The 13,727-nt window shown below is 33.8% G+C and overlaps 1 pseudogene; it reads right to left on the reverse strand.

Moving 5' to 3' along the window:
- Positions 1 to 2,033: 2,033 nt before the first annotated feature.
- Positions 2,034 to 2,373, reverse strand: LOC113190778 (large ribosomal subunit protein P1 pseudogene; annotated as a pseudogene).
- Between the last annotated feature and the right edge of the window lie 11,354 nt (positions 2,374 to 13,727).

Below are 13,727 nucleotides of genomic sequence, written 5' to 3' on the forward strand. Positions count from 1 at the left end.
GCTGTGAGTACGTAGATTAATTTCTGGGTTTTCTATTTTGTTCCATTCTTCTGTCTGTGTTATTTCAGTACTGTTTACATTGATATGCCATTATAGTGTGTTTTGAGGTCAGATGTTATGATGCCTCCAGCTTTTTTTCATTTTTTTTTCCATTATTGCTTTTACTTTGTGCTCAGAATTACTTTGGATATTTTTGGTATTTTGTGGTTCCATATGGTTATGGTTTTAACATGAAGGGTCTCCCCAAAGATCATGTGTTGGAAACATGATCTCCAATGTAGCAATGTTCAGAGGGAAATGATTAGATCATAAGAGCTGTAACCTCATGAGTGGATTAATCCATTTATTGGATTAATAATTTAGACAGAATACTGTTGGTAACTGTTTCCAGGTGGAAAATAACTGGAGGAAGTAGGTGATTGAGGGTATGCCCTTGGGGATTATATTCTGTCCTTTGCTCTCCACCCCCTGCTTCCTGACTGCCTTCAGCTGAGAAGTTCTCTTCAACCACAATCTTTAGTTAAGATGTTCTGCCTCACCTCTGATCCAGAGCAATGGAGTCAGTGGACTGTGGACTAATTTTATTTATTTCCTTGAACCATTTGTGTACTCTCATATTTCACTGAGTTTCTTTAAGAATTGTTCCTTTAAATTCTTTGTCAATGCATTTTGTCTATATCCTTTGTTTTGAGGTCTAACTTTGCTAAAGTATTATTACATTCTTTTGTTAAAGTGTTGTGTTACTTTGCTTTTTCATACTTTATACTGAAGATATTTGTCTCTACCTCTTTCAAAGTGTGGCATTTGTAGTAAAAGTCTTTTTTCCTGCTGATCTAAACTATCAGTTTGGAGGCTATGCTGGTTTTAGTTGAAATTGGGTTCTATAATGTTGTCACCCTATATTTTCTTCAGCTGTTAATTGATGACAAGGGCAGTAAAGGCAGGGTGTGGAGCACATGCCCTCAGTCCCAGTGGTCACACATGGGTCAGTGCAGCAATGGAATTCATGGCTTCAGTTCTAGCAGAGATATGTGGGCTGTAGGCAACCCCTGGTGGGGGCAGAAATGTGTACTGTGTGTCTTCAGTCCAGGGGGTGGCATGTGGGCCTTAATAGACAGCAGAAGTGGGGAGCAGAATGGGCTCTAGGCTTCAGGGTTTTGCCTCTCAGGTTTGGGGGCAGCACCTCCAGCTACTCTGTTGAACCACTTATGTTCTGTAGTACAAGGTACTGCCTAGGCTTCGATGCTGGGGTCATAGTTACATTTCCATTGTTTCTGTGTTCATGAGGCTATAGCCCTTTGTATAGTAGAATGGAATTTCTGTAGCCACCCTGCCACTCCCATACTCTTCTTTACCGTAGGACAATATGAGTTTGGATAGCAGCTCTTTTCTCATGGGTGCCATGCTGCAGCAGCTTGTGTTCTAGCTGTCAGTGGGGAGGCAATGTGACTTCCTCCTTGGAAACAAAGCTACCACATGCATTTCAGGTAGCACCTCCAGCTGCACTGCAAGCCTGACATGATTATGGGATTATTCTGTGGCTAGAATTGCTCATCTGTGACAATGGACAAAGGAGTCAACTAAGACTCTCCTTTCTTTTCCCCAATACAAGGAGTCCACTCAGCCTTGGGTTCAATGTCATGGTGGCTGGTGTGATTTGTTCCTCCTTATGTTGCCATCCCTGGTTTCCTTTTCTTATAGGGTTCCTAAGTCCTCTTTGCTGAATTCCAGTGCTCTTCCTGAGACACTCACCTCAAGATTTAGATACTTGTTTGTTGTTTTGATTATTATTTGTTGAGAAAAAGGCAAGTACTAAGCATTCTATTTGGCCCTATTGCAGTCCTCGCTCTAATTCCCTTTTATGAGCTTTTCATAAATTTTTACATTTATACCTGTAGTCCACCAATCCATGTGGAATAGAATTTTTAAATATGATGTTGCAATAAAATGAATATTAATCTGTTCTTTTTATTTATTTTCACCTTAAACTATTTTATGTGTTATGGTTATATTGAATTTGCTACAAAAGTGGCTTATTCACAAATATCCAAGCCCATACCATCGTTGGACTCCTCTGATTTGGTTTTTCTTTCCATATGCTTTTTTTCTGCTCAGTTGAGGCAGTGGAGGGGGCAGTACCTATTACTAATGTGGCACCAGGTTTTGGAGCAGGTCCCCCAACACCTACACTGTACAGGAAGCTTCCAATATTGACATTTGCCAGGGCCTTTGCAAATGAAGCAGGCCTGAAAGGTTCAACATTTGCAACAGCTGCATAATGAGGTCATTGATATTGTCCTTCTTTAGAGTCACCTCATTATCATACAGAATGGGAACAGAGTAGATGAAGGTGATCTCAGAGAACGAGGCCATGCTATAGGCCAGTGTAGGGCTAATGCTACTCACTGGATGAAGTGAGATTCTGACCCCAATGAAAACTTAGTTTCCTTAGAGCCATGAGGAAAGTATGAAAATGGGGGATTTTGTTCTTTTTTGACATCTAATTGACCCAGAACCATTTAACGAAAATGCCACTCTTTCTCTAGTGAACTTCAGTATCCTTTATGTGATACATCAAATAATTATATATATGCATTTCTTTCTATATCTCCTCTCTGGTTAAGTTTTCTATCTTAACTATAGTACCATCCTACTCTGTTTTGCTGTATGAAAGGGCAAATTCTCAGCTCCTATCTTCAAAGTTGGACTCTTTTGAGAACTTTTAATTTTGTAGAAGCTTTGGGATTGATTTACAATTCTTTTGTGATTTTGTTTTGGACCACATTCAGCCTACAGATCAGTTCAGCAAGAACTGGCATGTTTTCTATATTTCAGGTTTTAATTTATTAATAGGGTATATTCTTTTATTTGCTTAGATCACACATAACTTTTATTGGTGGTGTTTAAAGGCTTCACTGTAGAGTTTGTAAGTATTAGATTTATTTCTAGGTATTTAATATTTTTGATGCCACTTAAAATTTTTATTTTTGCAATTTTGTTTCTATTTGTCTTTCACTGATATATAGATATACATTTGATTTATATATGCAATTTATTTTGTGAATATAAAAACCTTAGGAAGTTTATTTCTTAATTCTAATAGATTTTCTCTAAATTTCAACATATGTAATCATCCTGTAGCATATAATGACAATTTCATTTACTTTTCTCTAATCTATGTGTCATCTGCTTTTTATTTGCCTTGTTGCTCTGACAGGAATCTTTATTGAGATGTTGAATTAAAATGGTAATATATATATCAGCATTATTTTCTTTCTTGGCTTGAAGAAAAGCTTTTAGTACTCAACATTAAATATGTGTGCCATAGACATTTTATAGATCATGCTTTCCAGATTAAACAGTTTCTTATTATTTCACATTTGTAAAAGTTTTTGTTATGATTTTTACTTGTAGGCTTTCCCAATAGACCTTATTAAATGTTTTTTTTTTCAAATTAATCAAGATAACCATATGCCTTCCTTTTTATTTAACTTGATTTAATGAATTATTCATTAAATGATTTTAGAAGTTTATGCTTGGTTTCTTACTATTAATGAATTTCTCTTTCCTTATATTTTTGAATTTGATTGAATACTATTTTATGTATTATATTTTCATCTATGTTTCTGAGGTCTATATTAGTTCTTTCTTTCTTTTTTTTTTTTTGTTGAGTCTTCCTAATCTTGTAAAATTACTTGGAAACTGTTTTCCTTATTTTTTATGTGCTCTAGAAACTTTGTATTAGGGTGAGTGATTATTTCCAAATATTTGTAAAATTTCACCAATGAAGCTATTGGGGCTTGAGGTTTACTTTATGGGAAGAATTTTAATTCTAGATTTAATATCTTTATTAACACTTAAAGAACATTCAGATTTATGTAGTTTTATTTCATTCATTTTATTAGGATGGTTTGCCCATCCTTACTTTGAATCATGTTTAGATTTCTCATATCAAACCAACAAAGCTCCCCATTTCATCCCACAAACTTATTCTATTTGCTTCTCTCTACAGGTAAATTCTCAAAAGAATCATCTATACTGCCTCTGTTTGATTTCCACTCCACTTGATGAGGCATTGCCCTCAACAGTTTTTGTAAATGTCATAAATGACATACATATGGCTAAATCCCACAGGCATTTTAGTCAGTACTCATGTATTCAGGCAAATACTTAAAAGAGCAAACTACTTTTTTTGAATGACTCTCTTCTCTTTTATTCCAGGACTCAATAATTTTATTTTCTTTCTTCCTATTTGGAAAATCTTCACTCAATTGGTTTTTGCTTAATTTCCTCAACCAGGAAATTAAATGGTGAGGGTCCTTACAGGAACTTTTTTTTTTAACCTCCACGTAGTAATCTCTCTATAATTAAGTTCTTGTAAAACTAGAGCTTTAGTTATGACCTATTGTTGATTACTTAGAAATGTATGTCTCTAATCCAGAATTCGTCGACTCTAGCACTATTGGTGCTTTGGGTCAGGGGATTCTTTGTTGTGGTGAAAAACCTTGGGCACTGTAGTAGGTATGCCAGTGTCCCAGGCCTCTGCTCACTAGATGCCAGTAGCCTCCCCACTCACTCCCTGTTAGTAAGACTCACCTTCCACTAGTGACAATAAAACAATGTTTTCAATGCTGCTAAATATTCCCAGAGTGAAGGCAGTCATTTCTCATTTAAAACTAGTATTCTAAACTAATATCCTCTGAGAATCATATGCATATATCTTACTGTATATTTAATGCTTCATATTTGATGCCTCAAAAACTATGAAATCAACTTAAGAAAAATCAATTTTATAAATTTCTTCTTAAACAGAATAAGCTCCTTGGCAGATATTTTTGTCTTTCTATTTTACTGTAATTTTTGTGTACCTAGAATATCTGGGAGGTGTTCAATAAATATGGATTCAAAAGCACTTGTTGACTAGCTGCAGAGAAAGTCCTCAGGACATTCAGAAATGGAATCATACCCTTGAAATTTCTCAATGGAGGCCAATTGTTTTGTCATTTTAAGGCTACATTTGATCTTGAAGAACAGAGAGTGACTCAGCATACGTACAGTGTCCAAGGTGGTTATCAAACAGACCAAATATTTTTTGGAGGGAAGGGGGGAAGAGAGGACTGACTGTGGCAACAGGTTTTGTTTTTTATAGCTCAGAAATTTAAAAAATAGCTCTGAGAGAGAAAATGCATTTAACAGAGATGGAAAAACTGAAATAATGAACTGTCTCCCAGAAAGAGTATTCTAAAGACTGTTCATTATATGTAGGTGTGCATGTGTGTGTATGTATGTATGTGTATGCATGAAGAGATAGAAAGCATGACAAAAATGAAGACTTTTTATTAAATTAATGCTAAATACCTAAAATAATAAGTAATTTTAAAAGGCCATAATTCTGTGACTGGCAGTTTATATACATTCGATACACAGTGGTTTATTAGTGCTTTACACTCTTAGTGTGGCATGGGATTCAGTTTCAGCAATAAAAATTGGTTGGTCAAATATTTATCATTACTTAAATATTCTATTTTTATGTCTTTTACTTGTATGTTTGAGACACATCAATTTTATAAATTTCTTCCTAAATAGAATTAGCTCCTTGGCAGATATTATTTTTGTCTTTTTATTTTACTGTAATTCTTGTATATTATTATACACAAGAATTATATTATCTTGGAGACATGAATCAAATGTTCCTAGGAACTATTAATATTCTGTCTTTTATTAGTTGGTTATCTAATTAATTTAATATTTTTAATTATTTATGTATTGACAAGGCAAAATTTTCTTATGTGAAATATTAAAACATTAACAATGAACAAAAATTTCCATTCCATTTTTTTAGAACTCTCAATCTCACTGCTGATTCAAGATATTAATTGTTAAGGGATTGTTAAGTATTTACCAGATCATTTACTCTGCATAATTTGTCTATCTATACACTTTTAAAATCATGATTTTTAACTTAATATTACAAAGTTTTGACATGCATAGATTAACTCATTGTTTAAGTTTATTACAAAGAGCCATTATATGGCTGTATCATATAGGCTGTAACTTGTCTACATATTTTCTTAAATATGTGCTTTTTGATGGGCTTCTAATTTTTCACCATTATAAGTACTGTTAAAATGAATTAGCGTTCTGCATAGGAACAGAACCAATGGGAGACATGATTATAAAAAGGGGATTTATTAGATTGCCTTAACACAACCAGAAGCTGCAACTGTCTGCAGGCTGGAGAGTTGGAGGAACCTAAGAACAAGAGGAATCAACAATGCTTCACAAGTCCAGTACTAAAGGTTTCTGGAAACTCCCTGGAGAAGCATTGGCAGAGCCTGCATTGGAAGAGAGAGGGAGTGAGGGTCTCATATCCTCAGGTGCTCACAGCAGCAATCTAAAACCCCTTCAAGAAGAATTGAGCTTGTATCTGTTGCTGCTCCCTTGTTCTTCCAACTTTTGTTCCATACAAGCCTCCAACCTGTTGGATGGTGCTGCCCACACTTAGGGAGTCTCTACTTCAGTTTGCTATCCCCCATGTCAATCATTCCTAGACAAACCCTTATTGACACAACCTCATTGACACACCCAGAAACCTCTTAATCTTCAGCATCTCTTAATCCAAATTGATGATTCAAATTAACCATTACACTAAAATGACACCCAATTTTGTATATTTTTGTGTGCATGTGATTATTTGTGCAAAAGGTATTTCTGTGGTTCATTTTCCATCAAAAGAATAAAAGTTTAACATGTTAATATAGACTCACATTAGAATTTAGAACTCTTGATATTTTTCTTATAGCACAAGGCCTAAAGCTGGTCTATCTGTATTCTTGTCTTATTAGATATGTAAAGAAGCAAGAGGTTTCTGTATCTTACCAATAAGCCCAATGTTCTTACCACTTTTTAATCTCTTGATTCTTTCCAACTTGATCTCTCCACCTGAAACCACATTAGGCTCCTGAAATCATTTTTACCTCTAGGTCCAAGCTCTCATAATACAAATCATTTTCCTCTCTAGATCCAGGCTCTCATAATACTCCTCCTGATTGCTTTTACAAATACCTATATGAATTAGAACTTATTTTGTTTACACATTATTAAAGGACATAATTTGGTGTGAAAATCAAATGACCCTGCTTATGAAACCAAACCAGAGCCATTTTGCTTGTTGTGCAGGATGCCAATCATTGGAACAACTGGAAAACTGGAGTTTTTTTTAGAAGAAACAGTTTATTTTTAAGGCAGCTAAGCATGAAGATGGTAGAACCAAGTTTTAGATTTGTCTTCCAGAGAATAATGTTCGAGAATATTTATAGGATAAAGAAGAGAGTTGTCTGAAGGATGTGAAGAGGTGATTAGAGGTGAAACCCTCAGTGGTATGTACACACAAAATCCTCTTCATGACTCTTCCTGGCATGTTTGTTCAGAAAATGTCAGCATATGCATGATCTGAGGGTGAAGTTTTTGACCTCCTGACATTAAAAAGTCACCCATTAGGTACTTTCTCGAGCCTAAATGAAGAGTCAGTGATTTTAATAAAAGTGCTTTCAAGTCCCCAAAAAATAACCTAGGCAACTGTTATCATCATGACCCACATATCAGACAGGTTATCAATAGCACAGCTAGTGGGAAACTGGAAATATTTTGCTCAGCAGCATTACCTCCAAAACTAATAAATTTTAAAGTCAGCTAAAAGCAAGTAAGTACAAACAGAAACTAGAGTATTACTCGAATTTTCCCCTGTTTCACCAATGTCAGCATTATGCTAGAAATCATCATTCATCCACCAAATTAAGCCATGTCCATGTATACTATAAGGAATTCCACTTAGATATGCAAATATAGTGCACTAACTAAAATGAGAATAATAAATAATGGTAATAATAGAAGGGATATCAGTAAAGTAGGGCAAGTAGATCAAAGAGAGGGATTTAGAGAGGGAAAAGCTAGGTAGTGGGGAATGAGATTGACCAAATTATGTTATTTGCATGTATAAATATATCATACTGAATTTCACCACTATGTATAATTATAATGCATCAATAAAAATATTTTTAAAATAAATCAGAAAAAAAATTGCCATGTACTCTAAGATTCTGAGGTAACAGAGCAAGCTGGCCATGTGGGGTGCATACTTCCCCTAGAGGAATAAAGTAGAATTTGTGCTACTTAGGATGCCCTAACTTCTTGAGAGGAAGGTCAAAAGTGAGTCACACACACCCAGCTTTTTTTTTTTTTTCATGTTAACCAATCATGCAAGTTAACTACAATCTCAGAGTAAAGTTAGTAAAAGTTCAGAGACAGGCCAGATACTGTGCTAAGTGAGATCTCACTAAGTTAAAAGAAATTTATATTTCTTCTAAGCCAATGAGTGTTTACCTTCGGACATTATTCACATGTGTAGCTGTTAGTGCTGGCTGTCACCTAAGTCATGTGTGTCAGTGGTCTAGCCTGGGATTCTTTCCTGTGGTCTGGGTTCTAAATCAGTGAGTCAGAGTGGGCCAGCCCTAATGAGCAAACACATTTTAAGTCACTGGTGTCACATTGACTAATGCTCCAATGATAGGCCCAGTAAATGTGGGAAGGAATAACACAAGTTTTTAATAATCTACACAATAGGGATGTCTCATTATTAATATGAACTATTTCAGCGATCAAATTTCCAGGGAGAATTTAAAGTAACGACAACGAATGATTAAATGACCATGACTTGGTGATTAAAAATTTAAAGAAATTAAAGTCCAGAATTTTTAAAGCCAAAGTTCAATACTCTTGTCTTTGTAAATTGAAAGTGAAGTAAATTGAAAGTGAAATAAATTGAAAGTGAAGAAAATAAACTTTCAAACTTGCTTTGCTATTCCATTTCAATCAAAATCATCTCCTGCAGATGTCTAGTGATGTTTAGTGATGGTCTCCTCTATCACTAAAACCTGACTTCTTTCAACTATAGGTATTTTTAATTACACAGCATCTCATAAATTGATTAGTCTCTGTGTCCTATTTTTAAGGCATCTGAGAGTTCAGAAAACACATAAAATTTTACCACTATCAGCTCTGTGCCCATAAAATTTCAGAAACAAGCACTTGTCTAACCCTAAGAGTAACATTGCAAAGCAAAATGTTTCTTCTAAAAGCCACTTCAGACTGCAGTTTGGGTCCTGTTATTTTGGCAAATATTCAACCAGAGAGTCAGTAGTGATTGTAGGAAGGATAGGTGACTAAGCAATTCTTAGTTTCAACATCACCAATCTATGTCAATTACATCAGGTGTCCATGGCCTGTGGGAAAAAAATTCTCATCAGCAATTTCATGCTGGCATTACGTGTGTACTCTGCCTGCAGGGAATGCCACCTGTGTGTATTGTCCCTTTTCTCTGAAAGTGGCTGTTGAAGGTACAGATTTCAACAAATCTGGATCTGCACTGAGTATGGGCATATCTGATAATTTAGCTTCTATTCCCTTTTATGTTACCACATTTTTGTTTTATGTCATTGTGGCTCTTGCCACAGTCTCTGGTACTGAATAAGAGGTCATGTTTCTATAAACTGAATTAATTTTGTGTATATATATATATATATATATATATATAATCATCTAAATGTGATGCTAACACACTGGACTCCAAAGGTTGTAGCCAAGATCACTCAGATAAACTAACTTAAAAAGAACCAACTTGAAGTTGTACTGGGAGGAAGAATGTTAGTACTACCCTTTAAATGATTATCTTTCTCCAGTTTCCTACTAAATTGTCTGTCATGAATTCAACTCAAAACAGTATAGAAAGAAAATAATTTAGGGTGGCTGCTCTAGCAGTACCTGTGAATACTATGCATAGAGCCAATACACTAGTGCTCTGTAGTTATATAGAATTTTGCTGTCTGTAAAATTTAAAGCAGCCACCTGTAGATGTGATTGAGAACACAGTAAAACCAGTCAAGTTTTCTCACTATGTATAAAAGCTTCTATATTCCATGACTCTTTTGAAGTAAGCCTTATGGCAACAGAAAATAAAACGAACAGCCAGACATTTTGAATCCAGTAAGCTGATGTAAAAGGTAATTTTGTCTGGGTCAAGTAAGATGACTCACACACAAATCTTCACTGAATTTTTGTGGTGTCTTCATGTGACATTAAACAGTTGGAAAGCAATCACTGAATTGTAAAGAGCATCAGCAAGCTGTAGACCCCTCCAACTGAAGCTCTCAAACATCAGAATGCACTGGTCACCTACACCAAATTTTCGGTTCACTATATAACCTGGGGTCACATCAGGTGGGTCCACAAAGGCAGGTGCCCATTTTCTACATTCCCATCAGTAGCATGCAGAGTTTTGGTTTGAGGTTTTCAAAACCTATTAAGTGACATAATCCTTTCCTTTCTGGATTCAGAACCAATTGAACAAAAAGGCACAGCCATTAAGCAGCTGTAAATGAATAGCCAGATTTACTCACTGATGGAAAATAGAAAAAAAAAGACTAAAAAATGTGGCAGTAAATATATGGGAAAAAAATCCTCTCAATTAAACATTCTTTTTAACCCAGGAATCCTTTTCAATAAGAGAAACCGAGTTAGTCTCTAATACTGTTAAACGTAGAACATGGCAGAGCAGAGAATGCATTTGTTCAGTTAACATGCTGGCTCTGCAGAGAGTACCCCTAATAAAACCAAACATGCTTTTACTTCTCCAAAGAGGACAGTCCTTGAGCATAATGACATAGGAGCAAAATGAGAGGCAAGACCACTGATTTTGCTGCTGTGCTCCAATGAGATCATTCCTGAGTTTCTGACATCAGATCTCTGTAGCTTTCCTATCTCCACTGCTATCCAAGATCTTGGTGATTACCTCCAAATTAAAAAAGAACCACTAAACATTTTTTGTTCTTTTCTTTTTTTTTTAACATTATACAGTATTGATTTAGTTACTTGCAGCAAAATAAGCCGATCCATACCTTTTACTTATTCACCTTTGTTCTGTTTGTGTTTATTTCTTTAACCCATTTGGAAATATCTTTAACAAATAAGGTTCTAAGTTCGTATTTTTCAAGTAGACTAACAATTTTCTTATCACTACTTATTAATGTCACAACTCTATAAAGGATTTTAAAGAAATATACTACTGGTAAACATGTTCAAAATTTAGTATCTGGAATGATGTAATTGAAGATGTAGAAAATAGGTTTGTGCTTGAGAATTTAACTAAAGCTTGTGAATCAGAACAGGACTCCAAGAAAATGTAAAGCTCTCTAGAAGAGAGGTTGTTTTATTGTTGCTGTTGTTGTTTTGGGTTTTTTTTTTTTGTTTGTTGTTGTTGTTGTTGCTGCTGTTTTTCCCAGACCAGCAGAATGTGAGTAAAAATCTTCAATGAACTAAACATTTAAATAAAAATTATGATTCAGATGAAGGCTTATTTGGTCATACAGAGTAGAAAAAGCAGATAATTGAAGCAGATAGAAGCAGCATCTAGTCATATACTGGTAACAGACCAGGAAATTTTGTCATTAGAAAAAGCGTTTCTGCTCCCAAAGGTGAAGTGGTCTCTTTGGTAAGAGACCCTACTGAGCAGTGCCCAACAAAGTTGAGACAAAAACTTTCAAATCTTTCTAATCTTTTATAAAAACATATAATAATAAGATTCTAGAACTTCATGTTATTAATCTGAGATTGTTCTAATCATAACAACTTATGATTTTCAGAATGACTCCAGTGTTATGTCTTCCTTCCAAGAAAAAATTTATTGATCAGGTGGTCTTTGACTACTCTCATTCTTTGAAAGAGTGATTTTTTAAAATTATAAATACAATGGGATTCTTATTATGACTTGTTTTTCCATAATATGTAGTGAGAAAATGCTGATCATGTTCATAAAAAGTTTAAAGTTCATTGTAAACTGATACTGCTTTCTGAACATTAACCTCCCTGTAATTTGTGTGCTAGTTACAAAACAGTAGGTGTTAATCTGTGTGCTAGTTACAAAACAGTTAAGTGCATGAAATTCTAATTGAAGAGCTATCTTGTGAGAAATAAACACACATACACTGAACTACTTTTTGCTTCATTGATATCTCTTAAATTTATAATTTATGATTTTTATAATAAATAACCTAGGCATATCTATTTGCTTATAAAGAAATAGAACAATTACAAAATTATATTAAAATTTGACAAAAATATTGTTGTATTGTGATACTATTGAGAAAATAATGATTACTTATGTATAGTTTGATTTACTTAAATTATTTTACTTAAATTGTTTTTAAATTATTTTTGGCAAGAATTTCACCCCTAAAAATTAATTTAGTAAAATGATACTACATATAACTAATCATCAGTCTCTCAAGATTTTTATAAGGAAATGAAAAAATGAAATATCTCATTAATCCCAATTCTATTGTTTAGTTCTCTGAGTGAAGATAAACTGTGAAATTTCAGTTTCTTTTTATTCGCCTTAAAAATGTTATTTAAAGATATTCTAAGATCATGCATGGTGGGTTGTATTATAAGAATTTTTAACTGATTGTTATTGGTGATATGCTAGAAAGCAGTCAAAGTTTGCCCAATTATATTAAATCTAAAATACTTCACTCTTGTTTATACCTAAGTATTTTTAGTTTTCAGATGTTCACATGCATATCGATTCAGTTACTCATTTGGGTAGTGGTACCTGAATTTCATATCTTATTTCATTGTTCAAAATTTCCAAAGTATTATGCATACTAAAATAATAAAGGAACAGCAGTGGTTAAACTAGGCATTTTAAAATAGCTATTTAAATATAATTATCTATAATATTTTATTACTTTTATGTTTTCTTTAATGAAATAGCTCTACGTAATACCTTCAATGATATTTTATTGATCTATGAATAAACTAAGAGGCCTGTAGAATTTTAATGAAAAGTTACAATATCAGAGAATTACTTTTCCTTTTATCAAATGTTATGTCAACAACATTTTGAAACATTTTATGTTGAAAAGCATCTTTAAACATATAAAAAAATTATATAACAGTGTTGTGAAGCAGCATGTACCGATAGCTTGGAGAAATATAATCACTTTGCCATATTTGATTTGCTTATTATGTGTATTATTTTAATCAAATCCAAACCAAATAGTACTTTGCCCCTGAATTCTCTAGATGAGTCTCTGGAAAAAATCTGATACATAATCATAGCAAAAATTTGCTTATAAAATATAATTAACAATATTTTTTTCAGGAAAATTTCCCTGCCTTACATATGACTTCTTAATAGTTGACTTTTAAAACAGAATCCAAATATGGTTCACACTTTAAATTATTTTTAAGTCTTAGATATTATATATATGTAAGACTATATATATATATATATATATACACTAAGATATGTATTATATATATACTAAGATATATATTATATATATAATATATATCTCACTAACTGTGCTTAGATAAAATAAAACCAACTTGTTAGAATCCTTGTAGAGGTACTCTTGATATAATATTTTCTCTGGGGCTGGGGATGTGGCTCAAGCGGTAGCGCGCTCACCTGGCATGCGTGCGGCCCGGGTTCGATACTCAGCACCACATACCAACAAAGATGTTGTGTCCGCCGAGAACTAAAAAATAAATAAAATTCTCTCTCTCTCTCTCTCTCTCTCTCTCTTTAAAAAAAAAAAATATATTTTCTCTGTTAATGAATGTAATCATCACTCAATCCATCACTCAATCAACAAACAGGTCTATTGGGG

Source organism: Urocitellus parryii, chromosome 2 (assembly GCF_045843805.1).
Source record: "Urocitellus parryii isolate mUroPar1 chromosome 2, mUroPar1.hap1, whole genome shotgun sequence".
NCBI classification, from domain to species: domain Eukaryota; kingdom Metazoa; phylum Chordata; class Mammalia; order Rodentia; family Sciuridae; genus Urocitellus; species Urocitellus parryii.